Source organism: Onychostoma macrolepis, chromosome 22 (genome assembly GCF_012432095.1).
Source record: "Onychostoma macrolepis isolate SWU-2019 chromosome 22, ASM1243209v1, whole genome shotgun sequence".
Classification (NCBI taxonomy): domain Eukaryota; kingdom Metazoa; phylum Chordata; class Actinopteri; order Cypriniformes; family Cyprinidae; genus Onychostoma; species Onychostoma macrolepis.
Window position 1 is genome coordinate 17024956 of NC_081176.1, and position 12389 is coordinate 17037344.

The 12389-nt window shown below is 41.1% G+C and overlaps 1 protein-coding gene across 4 annotated transcripts in view; it reads right to left on the bottom strand.

Annotated features, from left to right (window-relative positions):
* Positions 1-12389, bottom strand: part of lrp1ba (low density lipoprotein receptor-related protein 1Ba) — a 306580-nt gene that overhangs the window by 22635 nt on the left and 271556 nt on the right. The gene's annotated exons all lie outside the window — the stretch shown is intronic.

Sequence of the window (12389 nt, forward strand, 5' to 3'; positions counted from 1 at the left end):
ACCGCCTTCTCAACCACTAGTGGGCACTATGAGTACTTGGTTATGCCCTTCGGCTCGCTAACAGTCCTTCAGTCTTCCAAGCTTTCATGAATGACGTCTTCCGTGACATGTTAGAAAATGGGTAATCGTATATATAGACGATATACTGATTTTCTCAGATACTCAAGAGGAACACGTACAACACATCCGATCAGTTCTCAAGCGATTGCTACAACACCAGCTTTACGTAAAGGCAGAGAAATGTGAGTTCCACCAGACCAGCACCTCTTTCCTCGGTTACGTAATCAGTCAAGACGGAGTCGCTATGGATGACAAAAAGGTCCAGGCAGTACTCGACTGGCCACAGCCTCAAACGGTAAAGGAATTGCAACGCTTCCTGGGGTTTGCTAACTTCTATCGACGTTTCATCAGAAACTTCAGCTCCATCGCTTCTCCGCTCACCACCATGACCAAACGCAACACCTCGCGCCTAGTATGGACACCGAGGCTCTCCAATCATTTAAGGAACTAAGGACTCGCTTTACCTCCGCACCCATCCTTCGGCACCCTGACCCAGAACGCCAATTCACTGTCGAGGTCGACGCTTCTAGTACGGGGGTGGGAGCCGTACTATCCCAACGCCATGGGGAGCCCGCGAAATTATACCCGTGTGCCTTCTTTTCCCACAAACTCTCTCCTGCTGAGCGGAATTACGATGTGGGCAATCGCGAACTGCTGGCCATAAAACTAGCGTTGGAGGAGTGGCGGCATTGGCTGGAGGGGACTACACTTCCATTTCTCGTTCTCACTGATCACAACCATCCACAAAAATCTCGAATACCTGCGCTCAGCCAAACGTCTAAACCCCAGACAGGCCAGATGGGCGCTGTTCTTCACACGTTTCCACTTCACTGTAACCTATCGACCTGGCACCAAGAACACTAAAGCAGACGCCTCTCCCGTCAAGCTGAAGGTGCAGATCTCTCAGGCCCCCTCGAGAATATCATTCCCGGGAAAATTCTACTAGCTCCCGTTCAGTGGGACATTATGACTGAGATCAGCCATGCTAATCAACAGAGTCAACCTCCTCCAGAGTGCCCTGCCGACCGTATATTCGTTCCAGAACCCTTCCGTCAGCAACTGCTCGCTCAGGTCCACACAAACCCCAGTTCGGGCCACCCTGGGATCTCGGCTACGGAACAACTCCTGCGGAATCGCTTCTGGTGGTCCACGCTTTTGACCGATACAGCCAATTACATTCACAACTGCGACATCTGCAACACCACTAAATCACCCAGACAACTTCCAGCCGGCCTGTTACAACCATTACCCACGCCTCAGCGTCCCTGGTCTCATATCGCCATTGACTTCATCACGGATCTACCCAACTCTCACGGTAACACCACCATTCTCACCATTGTGGATCGATTTTCCAAGGCCTGCCGCCTTATACCATTACCCAAACTGCCAACATCCCTTGAGACAGCGGAATTACTGTGCAACCAGGTGTTCCGCTACTACGGTCTGCCCGATGACATCGCCTCCGATCGGGGCCCTCAATTTACCTCAAGGGTATGGTCGAGTTTCTTTAGGAGTCTTAATGTCAATATCAGTCTCACGTCAGGCTACCACCCACAATCTAACGGCCAAACTGAGCGTCTCAACCAGGAGGTCATTCGCTTCCTTCCCTCCTACTGCCAACAGCAGCAGACAGAGTGGAGTCGATACTTGATGTGGGCGGAGTACGCTCAAAACTCCTGACCAAACCAGCCACCGGCATGACCCCTTTCAAATGTATTCTCGGATTCCAACCACCAATGTTCCCCTGGTCAGGAGAACCCACCGAGTTGCCCTCGGTCACTGAATGGCTTCAACGTAGTGAGGAGGTTTGGGACCGAGCTCACACCCATCTGCTACGGGCTGTCAGGCGCCAGGAACTTCAGGCCAACCGACATCGACGATCAGGTCCCATCTACCAGCCGGGGCAATGGGTTTGGCTCTCGGCTCGGGATCTTCGCCTCCGACTTCCATGCAAGAAACTCAGTCCCAGGTATGTTGGACCCTTCAAAATTTCCAGACAAATTACCCCTGTATCATTTCGGCTAGAACTGCCCTCTAATTACCGCATCTCTCCCACTTTTCATGTATCTCTGCTGAAACCCGCTGGTGGTCCGAGAGGGGTGTCAGAGGAGGGAGCTGAGCCGCAGACTCCCCCGCCCATTCTGGTCGACGGCGAGGAGGCGTATCGAGTGCATGAACTGCTAGACTCCAGACGCCGGGGCAGTGCCCTACAGTATCTAGTCGACTGGGAGGGGTTCGGTCCGGAGGAGCGATCATGGGTTAACGCAGGTGACATCCTAGACCCCACTCTCACGGAGGAGTTCCACCGATTGCATCCGGAGAAGCCGGCCCCTCGACCTCGCGGAAGACCCCGGCGCCGTCTGCCTCCTCGCGTCAGGAGCCGCTCGCAGGGGGAGGGCTCTGTTACGATCGGAGCTCCCGCACAACACCCTCTCCGCCACCAGAGGGAGCCATCCCCTGAATATTAACTCCCATTCGGACTCAGTTTCCCATCACCCCTCATACCTGGGCCTAATCACCTTGCCACACCTGCACCTCATTCACACACCCATACATAAGCAGCACACTTCCTGACACTCATTGCGAAGTCTTGATTTGCCCCGGCTGTCATTCTGAGCGTTTCCATACCCGTGTTTACTTTCCTGTTGTTATCCCGGCCTTGATTCTCGACTCTGTGATCCCTCTCTGGTTGCCCTGATTTGGACTGTTTCCCTGGACTCTGATCGTAAGCCGCCTGCCTTGACTATTCTGCCTGTTCTCCCGACTACGTTTCTGCCTAGCCTACTCTGTTCCCGTTGCTGGCCTATTACCCTGTTCTGTTTGACCATTCTAATAAAGAAGCTGCAAATGGATCCCGATTTGTCTGATGATTGCTCGCAACGTATGTATGTATGTAGTTTAAGGTTTTAGTTTGCTTAGTTTTACTTATTTTATTAGTCCAACTTTAAACAAAATGGGAAATCATATTTTGTTTATATATATTATACATACATACATACATACATACATACATACATACATACATACATACATACAGTGGGTACGGAAACCCAGTGGGTAATCTCAACAAATTAGAATATGGTGACATGCCAATCAGCTAATCAACTCAAAACACCTGCAAAGGTTTCGTGAGCCTTCAAAATGGTCTTTCAGTTTGGTTCACTAGGCTACACAATCATGGGGAAGACTGCTGATCTGACAGTTGTCCAGAAGACAATCATTGACACCCTTCACAAGGAGGGTAAGCCACAAACATTCATTGCCAAAGAAGCTGGCTATTCACAGAGTGCTGTATCCAAGCATGTTAACAGAAAGTTGAGTGGAAGGAAAAAGTGTGGAAGAAAAAGATGCACAACCAACCCGAGAGAACCGCAGCCTTATGAGGATTGTCAAGCAAAATCGATTCAAGAATTTGGGTGAACTTCACAAGGAATGGACTGAGGCTGGGGTCAAGGCATCAAGAGCCACGTGTCGAGGAATTTGGCTACAGTTGTCGTATTCCTCTTGTTAAGCCACTCCTGAACCACAGACAATGTCAGAGGCGTCTTACCTGGGCTAAGGAGAAGAAGAACTGGACTGTTGCCCAGTGGTCCACAGTTCTCTTTTCAGATGAGAGCAAGTTTTGTATTTCATTTGGAAACCAAGATCGTAGAGTCTGGAGGAAGAGTGGAGAAGCTCATAGCCCAAGTTGCTTGAAGTCCAGTGTTAAGTTTCCACAGTCTGTGATGATTTGAGGTACAGTGTCATCTGCTGGTGTTGATCCATTGTGTTTTTTCAAAACCAAAGTCACTGCACCCGTTTACCAAGAAATTTTGGAGCACTTCATGCTTCCTTCTGCTGACCAGCTTTTTAAAGATGCTGATTTCATTTTCCAGCAGGATTTGGCACCTGCCCACACTGCCAAAAGCACCAAAAGTTGGTTAAAAGACCATGATGTTGGTGTGCTTGACTGGCCAGCAAACTCACCAGACCTGAACCCCATAGAAAATCTATGGGGTATTGTCAAGAGGAAAATGAGAAACAAGAGACCAAAAAATGCAGATGAGCTGAAGGCCACTGTCAAAGAAACCTGGGCTTCCATACCACCTCAGCAGTGCCACAAACTGATCACCTCCATGCCGAATTGAGGCAGTAATTAAAGCAAAAGGAGCCCCTACCAAGTACTGAGTACATATACAGTAAATGAACATACTTTCCAGAAGGCCAACAATTCACTAAAAATGTTTTTTTATTGGTCTTATGAAGTATTCTAATTTGTTGAGATAGTGAATTGGTGGGTTTTTGTTAAATGTGAGCCAAAATCATCACAATTAAAAGAACCAAAGACTTAAACTACTTCAGTCTGTGTGCACTGAATTTATTTAATACACAAGTTTCACAATTTGAGTTGAATTACTGAAATAAATGAACTTTTCCACGACATTCTAATTTATTGAGATGCACCCACCTGTATATATATATATATATATATATATATATATATATATATATATATATATATATATTTATATAACTAAAGTAGCACAAATTATTTCCAATAAAATCTTTGGTAACAGATTCTTAGATATTACAGCAGATTTATTTGATATATGATTATTATATGACTATTTGCAACAAATTTCCATGTTATATATATATATATATATATATATATATATATATATATATATATATATATATATATATATATATATATTAGTGCTGTCAAACGATTAATTGTGATTAATCGCATCCAAAATAAAAGTTTTTGTTTACATAATATATGTGTGTGTACTGTGTATATGTACTATGTGTGTGTATGTATATATATATATATATATATATATATATATATTAGGCTGTAATCAACCAAAGAAAATCTTGGTCGACTGAAGTCCTGAAACTTTCGACTAAAAATCGACTAAAAATGACGTTGTGGAGAAAAAAAAAAACGTACGTTACATTAATTAGATGCGCACTGTGCTCAGTACTTGGTAGCCTTGTTGTCTGCCTAAATTAATTATAAATAAATATAAAAAACTAATAGGCTATTTGCAGTATATTAAATCGTTTTTGACCTAATTATTTTGCACTGAAATGAGTCTGACACACGAGTCTGTCGTCTGACAGCGGTGCATCATGTGCACCTGCGCAATATCATAGCCTGTGATTTCTGAAAACAGTACTATGTTGTCAACTAGTGATATCACAAGAACTTTTGAGGAATGTGCAACATAATTTAGAAAATAATTTTTGTCATATGTTATAAGTATAACTGTCAGACACTATCATTTCAGCCGCTCTGCGCAGCTCGCACAGAGCGAGGCTGAACATAAAAGCTCAGCTTCGCGGCTGAGACACGAATAGACTTAAAGCTTTTACTCTTAATAAACACAAAATGCGCGTCCACTTTAATAAAAAAAGAATATTTAAAGTTAACAATTCCTTCCGTGATATTATTTTTCCGTTTGGATGATAAAGGAGGCTTAAAATCCAGAGTGGTCTGGGTTTGTCTGGGGGATTCTACCGTCATTACGGATGTGTGCGTCTGCAGTTATAAAACGATTATTACACTAAAATATTGAAATATGCCAATTCTGATATGTTCATGTAGCCTACTCAAAAACAGACAGGGCAACCTAACGTAGACAAGTTAGCTTACCGCTTTCAGATGATACGTCATGTTTGTCGTCGAGCTGTGGAAGGCAAACTGTTGCTTGCAAACTTTGCATTCAACCTTTTTCCCGTTATTCATTTTAACAAAATGCTGCCACACTGTCGATTTTTTTGTTGTTGACATGTTAGAATAGGACTGATGTATATTGATATGTGTTCCAAACCGCTGAGTCCACTAGCTTATTATTAAATAAATAATATTCAGCATCAAACCTTCTAAAGCCTACTTATCTGTCTCTCTTCTCCAGTGGGTTGGGCTAATCCAAAAAAAGTGAAAACAATAGGGGTGTTCTGAAAACAGACTGTTACCTGTGAAACAGGGGTGCTCTGAAAACACCCCATTAGCAATTAGTGCTTTCCACCTGATGAAATGAGCGGCAAAAATCGACCAATCAGAATTTTGGTCGAACCAGACCGTATCGACCAATTAATCGACTAATCGACTGGGACGTTACAGCCCTAATATATATATATATATATATATATATATATATATATATATATATATAAATAAATATAAATATACACACACACACACACACACACACACATACAGTGGGGCAAAAAGTATTTAGTCAGCCACCAATTGTGCAAGTTCTCCCACTTAAAAAGATGAGAGAGGCCTGTAATTTTCATCATAGGTATACCTCAACTATGAGAGACAAAATGAGAAAAAAAAAAATCCAGAAAATCACATTGTAGGATTCTTAAAGAATTAATTGGTAAATTCCTCTGTAAAATAAGTATTTGGTCACCTACAAACAAGCAAGATTTCTGGCTCTCACACACCTGTAACTTCTTTAAGAGGCTCCTCTGTCCTCCACTCGTTACCTGTATTAATGGCATCTGTTTGAACTTGTTATCAGCAGAGGTGGGGGCAAGTCACACATGTTCAAGTCTCAAGCAAGTCTCAAGTCACAGTACAAACAAATCAAGCAAGTCAAGTCAGTGGCTCACCTCAAGCAAGTCAAGTCGAGTCCTGATAAGGGTCAAGTCAAGTCAAGTCACAGTATCAAACAGGAACAAATATATTTTTGCCACACGACCTTATTCATTTTTCCTCAGAAATTAACTTTTTTAATTACACATTTTAAATAATAATGTTTTAAATATAACATTTTGAAAATAGGCAAAATACTACTTTGTATACTGATAAGTCTGTAATTGAGAAAATATTGATAAAAATACAAGATAAAAATATGTATCTCATATTTATGTTATATTGAGTTCCTAGGAGATGATTTTGCATTAAATATCTCCAGTGAAGACTGGGATTCAGTCTCGGAGCACGTTAAAGAATTTCAGTGTGTAACAAAACATGCTATTCAATTTAAAATAATATGTTGACTACAAATCACCCCTTATATCAGAAATAAAATGGACCCAAATTTTTCATCGGATATAGACACCCAAATATTGTTCTTGAAAACTATTGTCATCATGGCTCAAAACAAGAAACCTATTACTGTTAATGTTTATGTATCTTCCCCTGTAACTTATCGATTTCTTTGATTTTATCTTAATAAGAACTAAATTGACAGCTGTGCATTTAAGGTCTGCCTAAGCTTTTTGTTTTGTTTCGTTTTTGTTTTCTGTTTGTTCTGTTGGGGGAAAAAAATAATTTAAAAAATTTAATATAGAAATATGAAATGAAATGATAGGCCTACTCTACGACATTAATGCCACCAGTAAGTGGTGGCAAATCACTGCTTTATTACAGAAGCGTTCACTGAACTGATTCATTCAAAATTGATTCGTTCATGAACAAGCAAGAACGGGCCACTGAATCACTCAACCACTCAACCGATTCGTTCAAATCCCTGGATTCGTTCAGTATTCAGTGTGTTGCTTAGAGACGCGCGTAACTCTAGCTGTGGGCTCAACGGAACTGTTGGCAGCCGCGCTGAAAATATTACTATATCGTTATAAATATAAAAACTCATACTAAGGCCATTTTGACAACATGTCTTGGATTTTGGTTTCCGGGGTACAATTCCATATATTGATTTACAAAGAGGGATACTTGACACTAAAGCACTGTTTTGAGAGGCGAAACGCCAGCGAAATTAAAGTTTGACGTCGTTAATTACAAACACGAGATTAATAATTTATAATCACTTTAATTTAATGACATACCTAAGCTGAATTTAAGACCAATGCTGTTTTCAACTAACGAACAAGCTTACATACATTTCCTTTATGTTACGTGCCGCGTGTGTTTTTGTTTCTTTTCTCTTATTTCTATCAATCTGTTCTCTAGTCTGTCATCATTGTTCTTAGGTCTCTGCTGGTTGGAGGAGACTGCTGTCAATCATCATTAAGGGCGTTGTTCCTGCAGCCAATCCGAAGTCACCCTGCTGTTTAAAGATCTCCCGGCGTGTCACGCTGGATAGCTCAGTGTGTGTGTTCAGGTGTTTTGAGTTAGTTTGTTTCGGAGTTCGTACTTTTTGTTTGTATCACATATGTGTGAGCTTAATACTTGTTGCTGTGTTATCGCAATTTTGAGGGGAGTGTTGATAATAATTACTGTTCTTTCTTTGAGTGGGGAAATGAGGAACAGGTTAGCGTATTGCGCGCCCTAGGATACATCCTGCCCGCAGTTAACAAGTGTTAGACACACTAGATGAGAGATGAGCGTCTCTTTTGTATTTTTGTTTGTAGTTAGTGTAGTTTAGTTGTGGCGTCGTATACGCCGAAGATGTCGAGTTTGTTTTCTGCATTTTTGTTTGGTTAGTTAGGTTAAGAGGGTTTTGTGGACTTAGTTTAGAATATTTATGTTTTATTATTTTTGTTGATTTGACGCCTCCTTCGTTCCTCAGGTTTTCCTAATTTAATGTATTCTTATTATTTTTGCTTTATATATTATGCATTGTATATAGCTCACACATTGTTTAGTGGCGCAGGCTTAAAGAAATTAAAAACTTCTGATTGAATTAAGCGTTCTTTCTGCCTGGTTTCTTCTACAATCTCTATTCTCCCAGCAGTATTGAATAATAATGTTGCGTTCCAATCCCTAGATCTTTAAAGATAGTAACACTTTATGAAGTGGTGACGTCCTGGCTTTGCAAATGCATATAGTTTGGAAGAGTGTTAATCCAAACATCGCGAGATTCTCTTGCTCCCTGTATTTGGCGCGCTGTGTTCCTGCGCTCGTGCAGTGTCATGAACTGCGCAGACTCGGATCTCTTCTGCCGCTGGTTCAGCGGCTTGCGTTTTGTTTACCAAATTATGTAGCACTCGCAATGATTTATAATAATAATTAGTTGTTATAAAGTCAAGTCCTGCCGAGTCATGGTCAAGTCAAGTCTCTGATCTCAAGTCCAAGTCAAGTCATTTTCTTAATTTAGTCAAGCAAGTCACAAGTCCTTAAATTTGTGACTCGAGTCAGACTCGAGTCAAGTCATGTGACTCGAGTCCCCCACCTCTGGTTATCAGTATAAAAGACACCTGTCCACAACCTCAAACAGTCCAACTCAAAACTCCACCATGGCCAAGACCAAAGAGCTGTCAAAGGACACCAGAAACAAAATTGTAGACCTGCATCAGGCTGGGAAGACTGAATCTGCAATAGGTAAGCAGCTTGGTGTGAAGAAATCAACTGTGGGAGCAATTATTAGAAAATGGAAGACATACAAGACCACTGATAATCTCCTCGATCTGGGGCTCCACGAAGATCTCACCCCTGGGGTCAAAATGATCACAAGAACTGTGAGCAAAAATCCCAGAACCACACGGGGACCTAGTGAATGACCTGCAGAGAGCTGGGACCAAAGTAACAAAGGCCTCAAATCCTGCAGTGCCAGACGTGTCCCCTGCTTAAGCCAGTACATGTCCGGGCCCGTCTGAAGTTTGCTAGAGAGCATTTGGATGATCCAGAAGAGGATTGGGAGAATGTCATATGGTCAGATGAAACCAAAATATAACTTTTTGGTAAAAACTCAACTTGTCGTGTTTGGAGGAGAAAGAATGCTGAGTTGCATCCAAAGAACACCATACCTACTGTGAAGCATGGGGGTGGAAACATCATGCTTTGGGGCTGTTTTTCTGCAAAGGGACCAGGACGACTGATCCGTGTAAACTAAAGAATGAATGGGGCCATGTATCGTGAGATTTTGAGTGAAAACCTCCTTCCATCAGCAAGGGCATTGAAGATGAAACGTGGCTGGGTCTTTCAGCATGACAATGATCCCAAACACACCGCCTGGCAACGAAGGAGTGGCTTCGTAAGAAGCATTTCAAGGTCCTGGAGTGGCCTAGCCAGTCTCCAGATCTCAACCCCATCGAAAATCTTTGGAGGGAGTTGAAAGTCCGTGTTGCCCAGCGACAGCCCCAAAACATTACTGCTCTAGAGGAGATCTGCATGGAGGAATGGGCCAAAATACCAGCAACAGTGTGTGAAAACCTTGTGAAGACTTACAGAAAACGTTTGACCTCTGTCATTGCCAACAAAGGGTATATAACAAAGTATTGAGATGAAATATTGTTATTGACCAAATACTTATTTTCCACCATAATTTGCAAATAAATTCTTTAAAAATCCTACAATGTGATTTTCTGGATTTTTTTTTTCTCATTTTGTCTCTCATAGTTGAGGTATACCTATGATGAAAATTACAGGCCTCTCTCATCTTTTTAAGTGGGAGAACTTGCACAATTGGTGGCTGACTAAATACTTTTTTGCCCCACTGTACATATATACATACACACACATGCATGTATATATGTAAGAAAAAATGTTATATTTCTATTTTAAATATATTTATATATAATATAAATTATACAAATATAAATATATACATGCAAATACATGCAAGTATTTTCAAAATATATCCTGTATGTGTGTGTATTTATATATACATAATAAATATAGACAGTACACACATATATTACATAAACAAAAACTTTTATTTTGGATGCGATTAATCGTTTTGACAGCACTAATATATATATATATATACACATACACATACACATACACATACAGGTGCTGGTCATATAATTAGAATATCATCAAAAAGTTGATTTATTTCACTAATTCCATTCAAAAAGTGAAACTTGTATATTATATTCATTCATTACACACAGACTGATATATTTCAAATGTTTATTTCTTTTAATTTTGATGATTATAACTGACAATTAAGGAAAATCCCAAATTCAGTATCTCAGAAAATTAGAATATTACTTAAGACCAATACAATGAAAGGATTTTTAGAAATCTTGGCCAACTGAAAAGTATGATCATGAAAAGTGTACAGCACTCAATACTTAGTTGGGGCCCTTTTGCCTGAATTACTGCAGCAATGCGGCGTGGCATGGAGTCGATCAGTCTGTGGCACTGCTCAGGTGTTATGAGAGCCCAGGTTGCTCTGATAGTGGCCTTCAGCTCTTCTGCATTGTTGGGTCTGGCATATCGCATCTTCCTCTTCACAATACCCCATAGATTTTCAGGCGAGTTTGCTGGTCAATTAAGAACAGGGATACCATGGTCCTTAAACCAGATACTGGTTGCTTTGGCACTGTGTGCAGGTGCCAAGTCCTGTTGGAAAATGAAATCTGCATCTCCATAAAGTTGGTCAGCAGCAGGAAGCATGAAGTGCTCTAAAACTTCCTGGTATACGGCTGCGTTGATCTTGGACTTCAGAAAACACAGTGAACCAACACCAGCAGATGACATGGCAGCCCAAATCATCACTGACTGTGGAAACTTCACACTGGACTTCAAGCAACATGGATTCTGTGCCTCTCCACTCTTCCTCCAGACTCTGGGACCTTGATTACCAAATGAAATGCAAAATTTACTTTCATCTGAAAAGAGGACTTTGGACCACTGAGCAACAGTCCAGTTCTTTTTCTCCACAGCCCAGGTAAGATGCTTCTGACGTTGTCTCTGGTTCAGAAGTGGCTTGATAGCCCTTTTCCTGAAGACGTCTGAGCGTGGTGACTCTTGATGCACTGACTCCAGCTTCAGTTCTCTCCTTGTGAAGCTCTCACAAGTGTTTGAATCAGCTTTGCTTGACAGTATTCTCAAGCTTGCGGTCATCCCTGTTGCTTGTGCACCTTTTCCTACCCAAATTCTTCCTTCCAGTCAACTTTGCATTTAATATGATTTGATACAGCACTCTGTACATTTACATTTACATTTACATTTATGCATTTAGCAGACGCTTTTATCCAAAGCGACTTACATTGCATTCAAGTTACAGTTTTTACATTTTATCAGCCCTTGCTTTCCCTGGGAACAGTAAACAGCCACACCTTTCAGTAATGACCCTCTGTGACGTACCCTCTTTGTGGAGGGCGTCAATATTCGTCTTCTGGATCATTGCCAAGTCAGCAGTCATCTCCATTATTGTGGTTTCAAAGAACAAGAGATACCCGGAATTTATACTTTAGGGATGGTCATTAATTGAAACTCAAATGTAAATATTCTAATTTTCTGAGATACTGAATTTGGGATTTTCCTTAGTTGTCAGTTATAATCATCAAAATTAAAAGAAATAAACATTTGAAATATATCAGTCTGTGTGTAATGAATGAATATAATATACAAGTTTCACGGTTTGAATGGAATTAGTGAAATAAATAAACTTTTTGATGATATTCTAATATGACCAGCACCTGTATATATACACATGTAATGTGAAAATTGACAATGAAATTGTCTACATATG